General features: G+C 44.0%; 1 pseudogene; it reads right to left on the reverse strand.

The window, feature by feature from the left end:
- LOC139789242 (uncharacterized) overlaps nt 1-15,325 on the reverse strand; it is a 132,006-nt pseudogene that overhangs the window by 19,135 nt on the left and 97,546 nt on the right.

Genomic DNA, 15,325 nt, shown 5'->3' on the forward strand with positions numbered 1-15,325 from the left:
TCACACACCCTCAGGAGTTTTGCTGATGACACCAAGCTGTGTGGTGTGGTCAACATGCTGGAGGGAAGGGAGGTCCCTCCAGAGGGACTCTGACAGGCTGGAGAGGTGGGCCCATGCCATGAAGTTCAAAAAGACCAAGTGCAAGGTCTTGCACCTGGGTCCGGGCAATCCCAACCACAAATGCAGGTGGAGAATGGATTGGGAACAGCCCTGAGGAGAAGGTCTTGGGGGTGTTGAGTGATGAGAAGATCAACATAAGTTGGTAATGTGTGCTGACAGCCCAGAAACCACCCATGTCCTGGGCTGCATCCCCAGCAGCCTGGTCAGCAGGACCAGGGAGGGGATTGTTCCCATCTGCTCTGTTCTGGTGAGACCCCCCCTGCAGTGCTGGGTCCAGTTCTGGGGTCCCCAACACCAGAAGGACATGGAGCTGTTGGAGTGAGCCCAGAGGAGGCCATGGAGATGCTGGGAGGGCTGGAGCAGCTCTGGAGCCAGGCTGAGAGAGTTGGGGTTGTTCAGCCTGGAGAAGAGAAGGCTCCAGGGAGACCTTAGAGCACCTTTCAGTGCCTGAAGGAGCTCCAGGAATGCTGGGGAGGGACTTTGGACTAGGGCATGGAGGGACGGGATAATTGGGAACAGTTTCAAACTGGGAGAGGGGAGATTTAGGTGAGACATTAAGAAGAAATTCTTTGGTGTGAGGGTGCTGAGCTCCTGTCCCAGGTTTCCCAGAGAAGCTGTGGCTGCCCCATCCCTGGCAGTGTCTCAGGCCAGGTTGGATGGGGCTTGGAGCAACCTGGGCTGGTGGGAGGTGTCCCTGCCCATGGCAGGGGGGTTGGAACTGGATGAGCTTTGAGGTCCCTTCCAATTCAAACCAGACTGGGATTCTATGATCAAGAGAAATAAATTAGTAGCAACAAAATGGCCTTTTCTGTCTCACTACAATCTCCCCCACTGAGGATTTGCTCCCATAGAAGCAGCTGCCAACCAGCACTGCCCTGGGAACTATGGAGCAGCCTGAAGTTTGGCAAGTCTCCAAAAAATATAAGGTTTTTTTGTTTGCTCATTTGGGAGAATTTTAAAAGCACATTGGTCTTTTGATACATAACAAGCAAAAAGAACATAAAAAAAACACCTAGAAAAAGCAACTGGGTGTCTAAGAACACCCCAAACCCAGCAACACATTCCCGAAACAACTGCACCCCATTGGCACTTGGGGTTTTTTGTTGTCATCCCATCTGCATAATCAAAGATCTATTTCTCTACATTTCCCCTCAAGGTTCTAGACATTGTATAACCTGCTTTAAAAACTCCCTGTAAACAACAAAATCTTGTTTGTATTTTGGAATCATCAAAAGGTTTGGCTTGAATTATCAAATCAGGGAATGGTTTGGGTTGGGAGGGACCTTAAAGATTATCTGGTTCCAACCCTGTTGCATTTTAATACATCTTAATTTTCCCTCTTCTACTTTAGACTTTTTCAACCAAGAAGGCGGTGGTAAATCTTGCATGAAAAAAGTAATTCCAACTGTCCTAAAATAATAGTTATAAAGCCAGACACAAGCGTGATGGAGCAGAACAAACGTAACGGGTGAAATTATCAAGTTCACTGCATTGCTAACACATTATCTACATCAGGAATTTGTAGAAAATTTAAAAAAATAAAGAGAAAGTAGCTTTCCCCCCCCAAGCCAAAACACTAAAAGCAAGTCCCAGGCATAAAGAGTTAACACCTTCTTCCTTCTCATTAAAGTTGGAATGAACCCGATTTCTTCAGTGAGGTTTGGCAAGGGGTGAAATCCTGTAACCAATTTCATTTCCTGATAAATGAATGGTCCACAGGGGAAAAAACTCAGCCAGAGGCTTTGGGAATCAGCAAGAGCTCAGACACAACTGAGAGGCTCGTGGAAGGAGCCAGACTGTCTCTTATCACCACCAGCCAAAAGGCAACAGCCAAATACCGCTGGTACAAGATTCCCCGTTTCAAGGCGTAAGGTGATAGAGCTTCATCGACAAGCAAGATCCTACCCCCACACAAAAAAACCCCAACCCAGCTCCAACCCAATGTCTTGTATTAAATTTGAAGCCCTGGGGCTGAAAACACATGGTTGTATAAAGCAGGAGTGGGGACAATGTAACTTGTAGCCCGCTGCATTGTTTATGCGTTTGCAAGCCAAGTGCTAGGAGTGACATGGTATTCTGGAGGTTAGAATTTCCTTCCTGCCCTTCCAACAGGAAAAAAAACACCACCAAAAAACTAAATACAGAAGGATAAATCATTCATTATTGGAGAGATTTTGGCATTAGTGAGACTGGGAAAGATGAGTTTGCAAGAGGAGCTCTGGGCTGTCTTGAGCCGCCAGCTGAGCAGCTCTCAGTTTTGTAAACTCTCTCAGTTTACAATTTGCCTCAGTTTTAAACTGTAATTATTTTTTTTATTATTTTATCCTCATAAAGGTGATTGCTGGGCTTACAGGATCCTAAGAGTAAATATCAGAATTGTCAAATGATCAACCTGCCTCAACATGAGCTCAGCCCTGAGTTTCTGCTCTAGTTAAATGCCACTTTCCATGCTGAACCAGAATGTTTGCTCATTTTTATCTTAAGAAGCTGATCCACAACTCCAGAATCTTTACAGGAAATTCAAGTAGCTTGAAAGATCAAGATATGAACTTCTAAAAGTCAAAAGTTTGAGCTTGTAGGAAAAAAAAGAACAAAAAACTATTAAAGTGTAATAGAACAAATTAAACCAGGATCTTGGTGGCCTTCTGCTCAAGACTGTGACAAACACAAGGTGATAATATCAAGCAAGATACTTGATGGTGACTTCTACCCAAGGTTTGCATACAATGTGGTGCTCACATTGTGCCTGGTAACATCTTGATGGCAAAACTTGAAAACCTTCAGAAGGCACCAGCAAAGCTCTCCAGGGAGCACAGGGTTTTTCCCATGGATCTCTGGAGCATCAAGGTAGCAACCAATGTTTGGGTGACCCAGAAGAAAACAAGCTCCAAGTTCTACATTTATTCTTGACCTGTGAAGAACAGATTTATATGGGGCTCTTTCCAAGTTGAAAGCATGAGGTATTATTTTCTGCTCCATAAAATAGCTTTGTTTGTTTGTTTTGTTTTCTTGTTCTAGTCAACAATGCCAACATTTACTGTTTATTTTTTCTCTGCCCCCCCCCCCAATGGAAGAATTTATAACCAATGAAGTAAAGTGAAGTAAAAAAAGCTGTTTTCAATTCCCCAACTGACTGACAGCTGCTATGTGAGAGCAAACTGAACTTGTTTGGGTTCTCAGGAGCATTGGCATTTGAAAAATGAAGTTTCCTGGAGTTATTTGAGGGGTGGGGGAGTTTTTTGCGCCTTTTCCCATGATGCTAAACAAATAATTTTTTTAAAAGGTGATGCTATGAATATTTCATGTTCAGAAGACACCTGGGGAGAGGTGGGGAGCACAGAACCTTTTCACAGAGCCGTGAGAATGCCATATAAACATGGGATCAGTTACAGAGTGAATGGAATCTTGTTGGGAGCTCCAAAGAGAGCTTGTGAATGCCATGGTCCACCCCAACACTTGTAGACCTGTCAATATTCAACCAGAGATCTACTCAGCTGTAACAAAGACCTCATTTGCAATACACATAGCTACAAACCAGTCTCTAAAGGCTGCTGAAAATCCCTTTTAAACCATGGAACACAACAAATCACCAAATTTTGAAGCTAATTTCAAATTTCCTTTGCCTCTTGGCTTCTTCAGTGTTAGTAAAAAAAAAAAAAAAAAAAAAAAGTAACCAGGCATGTAAGGAAGTTTTTTGTTTCCATGTCATACATTCTAACCAGCTATTCAAACCTACCTCCCCCTTGGGATGCACTTCTGTGGATTATCATATTTCATGTAATGGAGGACTCCACCACTGCCCTGGGCAGCTTGGGAATTAAGGGTATGGATTCTGAAGCCAGCATAAGACTCAGGTGGACAAGGTTTTTACTTCATCTTGTCGACACCATGCTTTTTCCAAGGAGAAGATGATCCTTGAGGTTCCTCCCAAACTTAGTGTTCTATGATACTATGATCTTGCTGTGATCAGATAACAACCACTGAGGACATCAGGACCTCATCATCAGGAGCAATGGTGAGGGAATATGGGGCAATTGATGGTCTCTTGAGATCAACATCACATTAGGTAGGGTGCATACTACCAATTTCCTTCACAATCTGGGGCACTGTGTCAGTGTTGCCCAAGTCCTGCCTCTCTGCATGGTGGGATGGTACAAACAGCCATCAAACAGATGATGTCTCCTCCCTAGGAGGAGCATTTGAAGAAGCAGGACAAACTTTGCAGAGAGCTCAGCAACTAAACCAAAAGATTTTTTTGATTCTCCCAAGTTCTGGAGACTTCACATGCACTTGCTTTTATGGCTTTTATGGCTATACTTTCCTTCCAGAGTTGAAAGTACCCATGCTTGATGTCCTCCATTGAATTCACTGCCACCTCAGTCTGGTGCCTCCATGATTTTGGGCTTTCTCCAATGTAACAAATGGAAAATGAAGAAGTTCCATGGTTGACAGAAGAAGAAACCTATGAGACATGCTTTTAGCACCTCAAGCAAAGCTTGTTCTGTTGAGAGACTGAAAGCTTTTACCTCTTCTCCTTTCCCACATTCTATGAAATTTTCATGCCTGTCAAACTAGAAGCCACTCAAATAAATATTAAATTTTGAACCATCCCAAAAAGGTGTGAGCTGATGGTAGAAGGGCACTTCTGTGGAACACATGGAGAATGCCTGATGGGATGCACACTGCTGACAAAATGCTCATTGAGACAGGGAGACAAGGGGGAAAAAGTAAAGCAGCTAAGAACACCTTCATGAAAATGAAATCTCTGCCTTAAGTGGCTTAGCTAATGGGAACTTTTTGTTTGGAAAGCATTAACTGTGGCCTCCTGAGTGTGATGGTTCCATGAACCCAAATCTCAGCTTCCAGTCACTGGCTGGCATTCACAACAAGTTTTCACACTTATCTGCTTGATTACCTCCACTTGAAAGCCTGAGATAACTCCCAGACTCCAGCCACAGGCCCAACTTCTCCCAGCCTCCTAAAAAGGGGAAGAAAGGCAGCCCAAGAATTAAAAAAAAGCAAAACAAATCAAGAAGGAAGGAGAACAATTTTCACCTATCTCTATGATCTCAAAATTGCCTTCAAAAAGCTTCTGCAATAAAAGAAGGAGCCTGGATTATGGGCTGCTTGTCTGTGAAGGAGACAGCTCTATCTCCATGCCATGGCTTCTCTCCATCCTGGCCATACTCATTTAATTTCTCTCCTCCCCCAGACCAAGGAGAAATAACCAGCTCTTGATTTCAGCACCCTTTATGTTTATGCAGAAGGTGAATTACTTACCTTGCACTTTTCCATGCCTTTCACAGGCTGTGGCTAAAAGCAGAGGCTTAAAATAATGTTAATGATATTGTTTGTCTCTGGTTGGGTTGACTGGAAGGAAAATATGAATTATATCTCCTATTATCCCAAGAATTATTTGCCAAGAAAAGGTAGGATATCTTTTGTTGGAGAGTTTTTGGAAGAAAATGGACATGTGAGCAATCCTGACTGTTTAGCTTTAGCCAGAGTGAGCTAAGGGCCTTGAGGCCCAGCTGCAAGGTTACCAAAAGATCAGCCACGGGCAAAAGATAAGGGAGTTGGCAGCAGAAAAGAATAACAACAGGATGGGAAAGCATTGCATAGACAGCACATAAAGAGTTGTATTTAAACAGTTAGATAGTGCCCTGTGGCATATGAAGAATGTGCTGTACCAATCAGCAATATGCTTATATTATGTTATCAGCCTGACTGTGTATAAAAGGGCTACTGCTACTCTCAATAAACAGCAATACTTTGATTACATTAATCTGCGTGTTGTCCGCTGCACTCTTCCTGGCAATCTTTCTTCACACATATACATAAATATGACAATTGTGTCCTGGGCTGCATCAGGAGAAGCATGGCCAGCAGGTCAGGGGAGGTAGTTCTCTTCCTCTACCTCACTCTGGTGAGACCCCACCTGGAGAACTGTGTCCAGTTCTGGTGCCCCTACCACAAGAAAGACATGGAGGTGCTGGAGTGTGTCCAGAGAAGGGTCACGAGTATGCTCAGAGGGCTGGAGCACCTCTCCCGTGAAGACAAACTGAGAGAGTTGGGGTTATTCAGTCTGGAGAGGAGAAGGCTCTGTAGAGACCTCACTGTGTCCTTTCAGTATCTGAAGGGGGTCTACAAGAAAGCTGGGGAGGGACTCTTTAAGATGTCAGGTGGTAATAGGATCAGCGGGAATGGAATAAAACATGTGATAGGTTGATTGAGATTAGACATTAGGAAGAAGTTCTTCACCATGAGGGTGGTGAGACCCTGGCCCAGGTTACCCAGAGAGGTAGTGGAAGCCCCATCCCTGGAAGTTTTTAAGGTCAGGGTGGATGGGGCTTGGAGCAACCTGAGCTGGTGGGAGGTGTCCCTGCCCATGGCAGGAGGTTGGAACTGGATGATCTTAAAGGTCCCTTCCAACCCTGACAATTCTATGGTATTTCAAAAAAAAGATACATATTTATGACCTCTCATTAATTCACACACTCACTCTGCAGCCTGTGTTGCTTCCCACAGGGAAAAGGAGCAGGAGAACCAAGGCTGTGCTCCTAAGCTGATAAATCCCATTATGCAGATGAGGACTGTGGCTCTAAGTGCTGTTATTTTTAGTTTATTCAGGCTTGAACTCAGGTCTAAGCAGTGAGGCTGAAGATCTGAACCCGTGCAGCACCTCTTGAACAGTTTTCTTCCTCCACAAAGGCAGAGATAAGCATCTTGCCAACAGGCCTCTATGTATCTGGGCATAGATTAGGGACCTATGTGTAAGAAAAAAAAACAAACCAAAAAGCAAACCAACCACACCATTGCCTGAGCTGCAAGGAAGGAAGGGAGGAAAAGTGGTGCTGAAAGGTTCATTTTGCCCCATCGGAACCACTGTGTTCAACCTCCTTCCTTGGGGTACTCCAGCTGGAGGTGGTAATTTCCAGGAGGTAGGAGTAATGTCTCTGCAGGGTCTCTTCTACTCTAGAGCACTTTCATTATGAAAATTAATGAGCAATTAACTACCAAGCCAACCTAGAAAGTCTGAGGATTAAACTCCACAGCTTGGCACGTTGTAACCACGTGTAGGTCATGTCAACCCAGATGCAACAGATCCATCTTTTATAGAATGGTTTGGGTTGGGACCTTAAACATCATCCAGTTCATCCTCAGGTTGTCCAAGCTGGCCATGCACAAGCCAACCCCTCTCCAGAAGCCACAGGCTGTCCCCAAGCCACTCCCTGTTAGAAAATTGTCTTTTCAGCAGGCAATATTAGTTGATCTCCATAACTCGCATCTCACATCCAGGTCGTGGATGTGAGCTTAGCAACAGAACCTCTTGTGCAGGCAAAGCAATTGTGGGTAGGGCTGCTCCCACCCATCTAGATATGCCCAGAGAAGGTCATTAAAGACTTGTGGATGAAAGCTTTCTCCTTGATTTAGACACTGAAATTCTTCAGGGTTGTGCAACTGTATCTTTTGTCTGATGATTTTGTGGAGCTTTAGAATAGGTTCCCCTGAAAACTTCAGAAAGTGAAGCAGGAAGACCTGAGGAACTGTGAGACTCCAAGGAAAGAGGTACAAGGACAGAGGGCATGAAGACTCACAAGGTCATTTCTATAGGAAGGAACAGTATGATGCTCATCATTACTATGGCACCAAGCTGGGTGGTGTAGTTGACATGCCTGAGGGACAGGATGGTGTCCAGAGGGACCTGGACAAGATCTAGAAGTGGGTCAGCATGAACCTTATGAAGTTCTACAAGGCCAAGTGCAAGATCCTGCACATGTCAGGGCAATCTCTGGTATCAGCACCGGGTAGAAGATGAAGGGATGGAGTCCTGAGGAGAAGGACTTGATGGTGTTGGTTGGTGAGAAGCTCACCATGAGCCAGAGATGTGCACCAACAGCCCAGAAACCAACCGTGTTCTGGGCTGCATCTCCAGTAGAATGGCCACCAGGGTGAGGGAGGGAATTGTCCCCCTCTGCTCTGCTCTGCTCTGCTCTGCTCTGCTCTGGGGAGACTCCCCTGCAGTGCTGGATCCAGTTCTGGGGTCCTAAGCATAGAAAAGACATGGAGCTGTTGGAGTGAGTCCAAAGGAGTGACACAAGAATGATTCAAGGGCTGAAGCCAGGCTGAGAGTTGGGGTGGTTCAGCCTGGAGAAGAAAAGGCTGTGAGGAAATCTTATTGTGACCTTTCAGTACTTCTGTCCCCTGTAAGAAAAATGGGGACAGACTTTCTAGCAGGGCCTGGAGTGATAGGACAAGGGCTGATGGTTTATAAAACAAAAAAAGGAGAAATTCAGACTAGGATAGAAGGAAGAAATTATTCATGATGAGGGTGGTGAGACCCTAGCCCAGGCTGCCCAGAGAGGTGGGAGATGCCCCATCCCTGGAATCATTCCAGGTCAGGTTGGATGGGGCTCTGAGCAACCTGATCCAGTTGCAGATGTCCCTGCTGACTGCAGGGGTTTGACTGGATGGCCTTGAAAGATCCCTTCCCACCCAAACCGTTATGTGATTCTATGATTACCTTGCATGCAGTTACAGATTAATGCAGGACATTACAGATACCAAGTGTCACCAACTTTTCTCCATGTAGGACTAACCTGCTCTGGACAAACTGCTGCTCAGCAAGAGGATTTGGACAAAAAATAACAAAGCCCAGTAGGTCTAAGTGCCAATGCAGAACTGTGTGCCAGACTGTCTGTGTTCACTTGGTTACCCTGTCCCCAAACTCAAGTCCTTCAGAGGAAAAGAAAGTGCTCCAAGCATCCTTCAAATTGGAAGCACTCAACAGCTTGGTGAGGACTTCCAGAGCTTGGCACTGGTCCAAATATTTTCATTTGTTGATTCAAGTGGCAACATAAACCCGACATTTTCAATACTGGATATCATTAATGCCCCAAAACAAACGTGATGGGAATTCCCTCCTGAAGCATCGTGGTCATCTGGCTCACTACCTGCTAAACCCTTCATTTTTTCTAAACAGCAAATTTATTCAGGGATGGTTCTATGTCAAGATGGAATCTTTGCAGTCTCTTAAAGTCAGAGCTTCGATTGATCTGCATGTAAGAATAAATTGACATAATTAAAGCAAAAGGTCCAGTGTTTCTCTGTGTTCACAGCATCACAGCACAGCAAGGGCAGAACCTAAAGGGCTGGATTTGCATCCAATTCCTCTGGAGTTACTTAAGCTATTCCTGTCCACCAGCTCAGGATTTGGTCTCTTGACCACTCTCACCTGAAGTAATTCAGTCCAAGTGACTAAATATGCACCAACTCAGGGACACAGGGAAAGATGTGAGTGTAGGCAGCCAGCTAGACAACTCCCACTGGGGGTTTTAAAATTACCAGGGTATAAATAAATCTCCAGCTGTGCCTCAGCACATATTTTCCTAAAGCTGCCCCAAAACAAACAGGTCTTGAGATGCCACTCTGGCTCTCTTACCATGGAGTAGAAATGGTCCTGAGGTAGGGCAGACAGTATTTCAAATACACTCTGTATAACAGAGAAGCAAACTTTATTGTGCGTTCATCCAGCACACCTAACTACCAGTTATTTACTTCCCTGCTTACACAGATTTCATCACTGCAGTATTTAAACATTCCCTTCATGGATTTTAGCCACCCAAAACCTCTCCAAGTTGGGAAAATCCTTGCAAGATCAGAGAGATGCTCAAAGGAGCAGGGAAGGGTCTGCTTGGGGTTCTATAGAAGATTCACCATCATGTTGACCAGGCTTTTGAGGTCTTGAACTGATTTTCAGAAAGGTGGTTCATTCTTTATGAAAGCCCCAGAAATTTATTTTTGCAGTGTTTTATAGAGACCCAGATGGAGGAAGAAGAGTAAGTTAATAAAAATAAATAAATAAATCAAAGTTTGGCTACAACTTGACTAAGTAACTGATGGGGAAGCAAGATGTGAGACTCCACCTCCCAGATACAATGAAGAAAACCTCACCCTCAGCAAATTTTCATTCCTCCACATGCTTCAGCTGAGTAACTCATCAAGAAAACACCCCCAAAACATCAAGAAAACCCCCTCATCAAGAAAACACCCCCCAAACACTTAGCACAAATTAGGGATTTCAATGAAATCACACCCCCCTGGCAATCCACAACCTGCTCCCTTATCAGCTGCTATTGATGGGAGGAATGAGGCTTGGACATTACAGATATAAAATATTTATGTAACTGATTGCAACAGGGTGATTAAATCAAGGAGGTCTTGAGTACTTACTCTTAGCCTGTCTTTGGGCAATGCAACAGCTCCTTGCTTGATGATTTCCATAACTCTCTCCACTGAGAGCTCAGTTCCAGCTTGCTCTAATCGGCTGCTGAAAAAGCTGATCACCTGGGAAGAAAAAGCAGAGCCCACAAATGAAGAGAAAAAAAAAAAAGCCAAGCAAAAAAAAAAGATCTTTGTGTCAATTTACACACAAAGCTGTCACCTTGGATGAATGGATCTGTACTTCTAAAAGGAATAAAGATGTTATTGCTTGTGTTGCAGCCATGGGGACATCTGACAATTTTAAACACACAGCTGAATTATTAAAATTACACTCATTATTTACTTATTATTATATATTAAATATATTTTTATTATTTATTACACTCTGACCTTTGCTAATGTTTCTATCCATCCATACTGCACCTCAGCACTGTCAAGGTCTTCCAGCCCACTTACTAAGAGTTGGGCTCAAAATTTCTTTTTCAAGCATAAAAAAGTAAAATTCTGATAGTTCCAATGCCACTTAGAAGGCTTTAAGACAACTATTAATTATCTCCATACAGCTACGAGAATCTACACAACTTCCTGGGGGGGTTGTAGCCTTCAAGGCCACAGGAATTGGAGGAGGGGGGAAAAACAGCCCACAAAGCTCCTCTTCTCCTCAGATCAACCACCCAAAACGCCCCATCTACCTTTCCCATCAAAGGCACCAAGCCCAAGGATCTGCATGCTCCCTCTCACTGTTCTCATCCTCCTTGTACCTCCCTGGTGAGGCCAAGCTGCTTTTCACCATATTTTCCTTGTCTGTGACCCAGCTCGTCTTTGTTAGCTAGGACACACTTAGGTCAGGCTTTAACTTTTATCTCTCTCCAAGCTCAGTAGCTCATAGCAGAAGCAGATATCCCACCAGCAGTTCCCCATGTGGGACATCAGAACTCCATTTCTCTAGCTCCTTTCATCCCAAAAAGAGCACAGTTTGCAAACCCCATCCCAGAGAAACTCATTAGTCAGGCAGGGGTCACAACTCCAAACAACTCAAGAAGGGTACAGGGCAAAGTTTCAACACCAACTTCAAGAGGTTTTTTGTGGACACAAGATGGTCAGAGCTGAGATAAATGACTGAGACCCAAATGGGATTGTAATCAAAGTTTGCAATTTATTAAGCGAATAAAGGCAAGCAAACAGCACTGAGAGTCTCTACTCCACCAAGACACCCAGCTGCCAAATTCAGTTCCTTTCTTTTATGCATTTTCCCCCAAAGTCTCCTCCCTCCTTTTTCCTGCCATGTGATGTCCTATTGGCCCCCTATACTAATACATATTCATAGAAAAGGTTGGTCTTTGCAAATGAATTCCAGGAATAGGTGTGTCTTCTTCAACGCATGCCCTCTTCACCTCTTAGGGTCTTCTCATCTCACATCCTCAGCTCACCCTTAGGATGACCCTAAACTTTACACATGCGCTTTATAGGTTTCTCTTACATAACACTATGCAGTTAGCAGCAAAACTGGTTTAAACTGGTATACAAGAATGTTCATCAGGTGGCTTTCACAAAAAAACCCAGGAACTATATACATATCATCTTTAATCACTTCTATTTTTCTTAGGCTTGTGGTTATACAAGGGTATGTAAGAGAGAAGGTCACATTTCATTATGTGACCCTAGCATTGTTCCATATTGACACGAATCAGATGAACATATTTTACTGAGCCAATTGGGGGAGCCCAAGTGAGCACTTGGCTACCCCTTGGCTGGAGTCACACACAAGTTCTCCAACATCTCCTGGGCTTCAGAGATGCTCTCCTCTGAAAAGCTGCAATGCCCACTTGTATCTGAATCATAGCTTCCAACACATGGATTAATCTCTGTGATTAATCTCTTTTCCTTCTCAGGAAAAGAAGGGGGAAAGTGGATTAGAGTACACAATATCTGCAAAGCTCTCTTTGTTCTGCAGAGAGACACAAGCTGGAGTCAGAAACCATTAGCTTAATTATGCCTCCCAGCTCAGTTGCTCTTCATAAAACAAAGCCAGCTGATGGCTCCATTATTTTGAGATTCAAATTTGTTGTTCCTCTCTTGTGATTCCCCCCCAAACCTTAGCCCTTGGTTTTGAGCAAGTAGGTTTGTTGGACAGCAGAGCAATTTTCTCTAGAAACTGAAACAGATGACACTTGCTGGAAGTTGCTTTCCTGGGGTTGTGGTTTGAGTTTTTTGGGTTGGTTCTGTTGCATTTGAAAGAACAGAAATGTGGCAATCAGGCAAGAAAAAAATTCAGGTTTCACCTTCTGTCCTGTCCGTGATTATCTTCATGCTTGAATACAGAGAAGAATTTCCCTGCTTCTGGCAGATGTTGCAGGAAGGTTTTACATTCTTACAGACAAGGTCCTGATGCAATGCTGTGATCTCTGATCCTTGGGGGAAAAAGAAAAACCAACCAACCAGGAGTAGGAAAATGTGCTGAGTTCATAAGCAAAGGAGCTTGAGGGAGGAACCAGAAATTACAGAAGAAAAAGGCAAGAAACAGCTTGTGCAAAGAGTGTGAGGACTCCATGTGGGGCTCCCTGGGTTTGGCATAGAGTCTGGGACAAATTGCTGGTGGAGGATTCCCAGCTCAGAGAGGAATGAGAAAGTTGCCCCCAAACTTCAAAAGAAAAAAACAAACAAACCCAAGAAAACACCTTCTTGCATTTCAACACTCCTCAGCTGTCAAGAATGGGTTGGTGAAACCTTTACCTGCCTGGGGCAGGCTCAGGTGGAGAATCCATCCCACCAGGGATGGTGGGATAGCTCAGGTTCTGCTAAGCCACAAGAAGAGCAAAATGGAATATTCAGATTAAATCAAAAGGATAAAATCCTCTCATACCCCACCAGCATAAAAAAACTTAGAGAGGCTGACAGATCCTACCTGAATTCTGGTGTTTTCTATTTTGGAAAGTTAAAGGCTCCCATCTTAATGTGTTTTGAAATGACTTTTATGTTTGTGTGGTGAAGTTGAGTTGTATTTCACAAAGAACAAAAGTGTGAGAGGCCTCCAATATTTTCAAGCTATGTCAGCATTTCACAAGGCTGAGGATGGCTATTTTTGGTGTGCAGTTGAAGACTGAAATGAAAAATACCTACTTGAATAGCAATACTTATCTCCAAGCATTATTTCCCTTACTACTTGAGACAGTATAGAGTTAATCCTTGATAGTAACCCTGAGAGTAAAGAACCCCAAAGAGATACTCAGGTACCCACTGAGAGCCCCAAGGAAAAAAGGGAAAAAAGGGGAGGGAAAAAAAAAGATATGAGTTATGCAGAGGAGAAATGTGAAGAGGCCTTTGCTTAGTGACTTAGATCAGTAATAAAACCAAAACTATCCAGCATTACATCATAGAATTATAGAATTGTGTTGGTTGAAAAATAGTGAATTTTGCTACCTGGGAAAAAGGTTGTTTTCTACTACATCTTGAACTGGGGATGTTTAGCTCCTTTTGAACCTCTTTATGTAATTGTAGAATTGTTTTGGTTAGAAAAGACCCTGAAGATCACCCAGTCCAACCCTTAACCCAGCACTGCCAGGGCCACCACTGCCCCATGGCCCTCAGCACCACATCTCCACAGCTTTGAAAGCCCTCTAGGGATGGGGACTCCACCCCTGCCCTGGGCAGCCTGGGCCAGGCCCTGACAACCCTTCCAGGGAGAAATTGTTCCCAAGCTCCAATCTCAACCTCCCGTGGCACAACTCGAGGCTGTTCCTTGGGAGCAAAGCCTGACTCCCCCTGGCTCCAACCTCCTCTCAGGGGGTTGCAGAGAGCCAGAAGGTCTCCCCTCAGCCTCCTTTGCTCCAGGATCAACACCCCCAGCTCCCTCAGCTGCTCCTGGGCAGACTCCTGCTCCAGACCCTTCCCCAGCTCCTTCTCTGGACACACTCCAACCCCTCAATATCCTTCTTGTCCTGAGGGGCCCAGAACTGAGTCCAGGATTCCAGGTGCAGCCTCCCCAGTGCCCAGCACAGAGGGACAATCACATTCCTACTGCCAGAGCTCCCACTTCTTCCAGAAGGTGTAACACTTTCCCAAGTAATTTCCCCAAAACTACAAAATAGAAGAGGTAAATACAATAAGAAAGTGGGGCCTTTTCCTTTTGCAAGAGCTTAGATTATCTTTTACACCTACATGACAGAGCTGTGTTTAAAATAAACCATGAAAATGAGCAGATTTCAATTCCTTGCCCACCTACCTAGAAAAGGAACCCGAAAAAGCAAACTGGCTGCATGACATCAAATGACTTTCAAATTTAAGACCCAACAGTGAGTATATAACTGTAATGTACAGAAAAAAAAAAAAAAAAGATCTCCAGGAAAGGCACTATACTGAGAGATGAGCTTTCTTTTTTTTTTTTTTTTTTTGGTGTCTCTTTTATGATATTTTGAAAGTCATTTTTTGTCATCAAATTTTGGGCAACTGGCCAGAGAAAACAGAAAATAACTTCAAAGACTGCTTAACAAAAAGGCTACCAAGAAACTTAATGTGGCACCATGTATTACTTGTAATGAAATGGCATCAGTTGGATCATTTGCATCACTAAACCATTACTCCCCACCTCCTGTTACCTATTTTGCAACCAAAATTCTAGCAGCTCCCAGTTAAGTGTGTTCAACTATGAGGAACTTCTGACAAGCTCAGAAGAAGTATCAAAGTCATGAAAGCCAAGGAGTCCTCCCAATGGCCATGAACCAAACTCATCTGTAGAAACCTCTAAGGAAGAGTCTCCACCAAATTCCTGACACATCTGAGGTTGCTGAGACAAGCAGAGACCACCTCTGAAAGGGAGGCATGTAGGTAGTTCCCAGCTGAAACATTTCTGCAGGAGGCCAAAGCAGGAACCAGAGCATTCCTCTTTGTTCACCATCCAGAGGAAGACTATCCCATTTAGCTAAACAAGATGCACACTATCCTTTGAAGATGACTTTCTTGAATGAAAAGTAAATTAATAGGA

The sequence above is a fragment of the Heliangelus exortis genome, chromosome W (assembly GCF_036169615.1).
Source record: "Heliangelus exortis chromosome W, bHelExo1.hap1, whole genome shotgun sequence".
NCBI lineage: Eukaryota > Metazoa > Chordata > Aves > Apodiformes > Trochilidae > Heliangelus > Heliangelus exortis.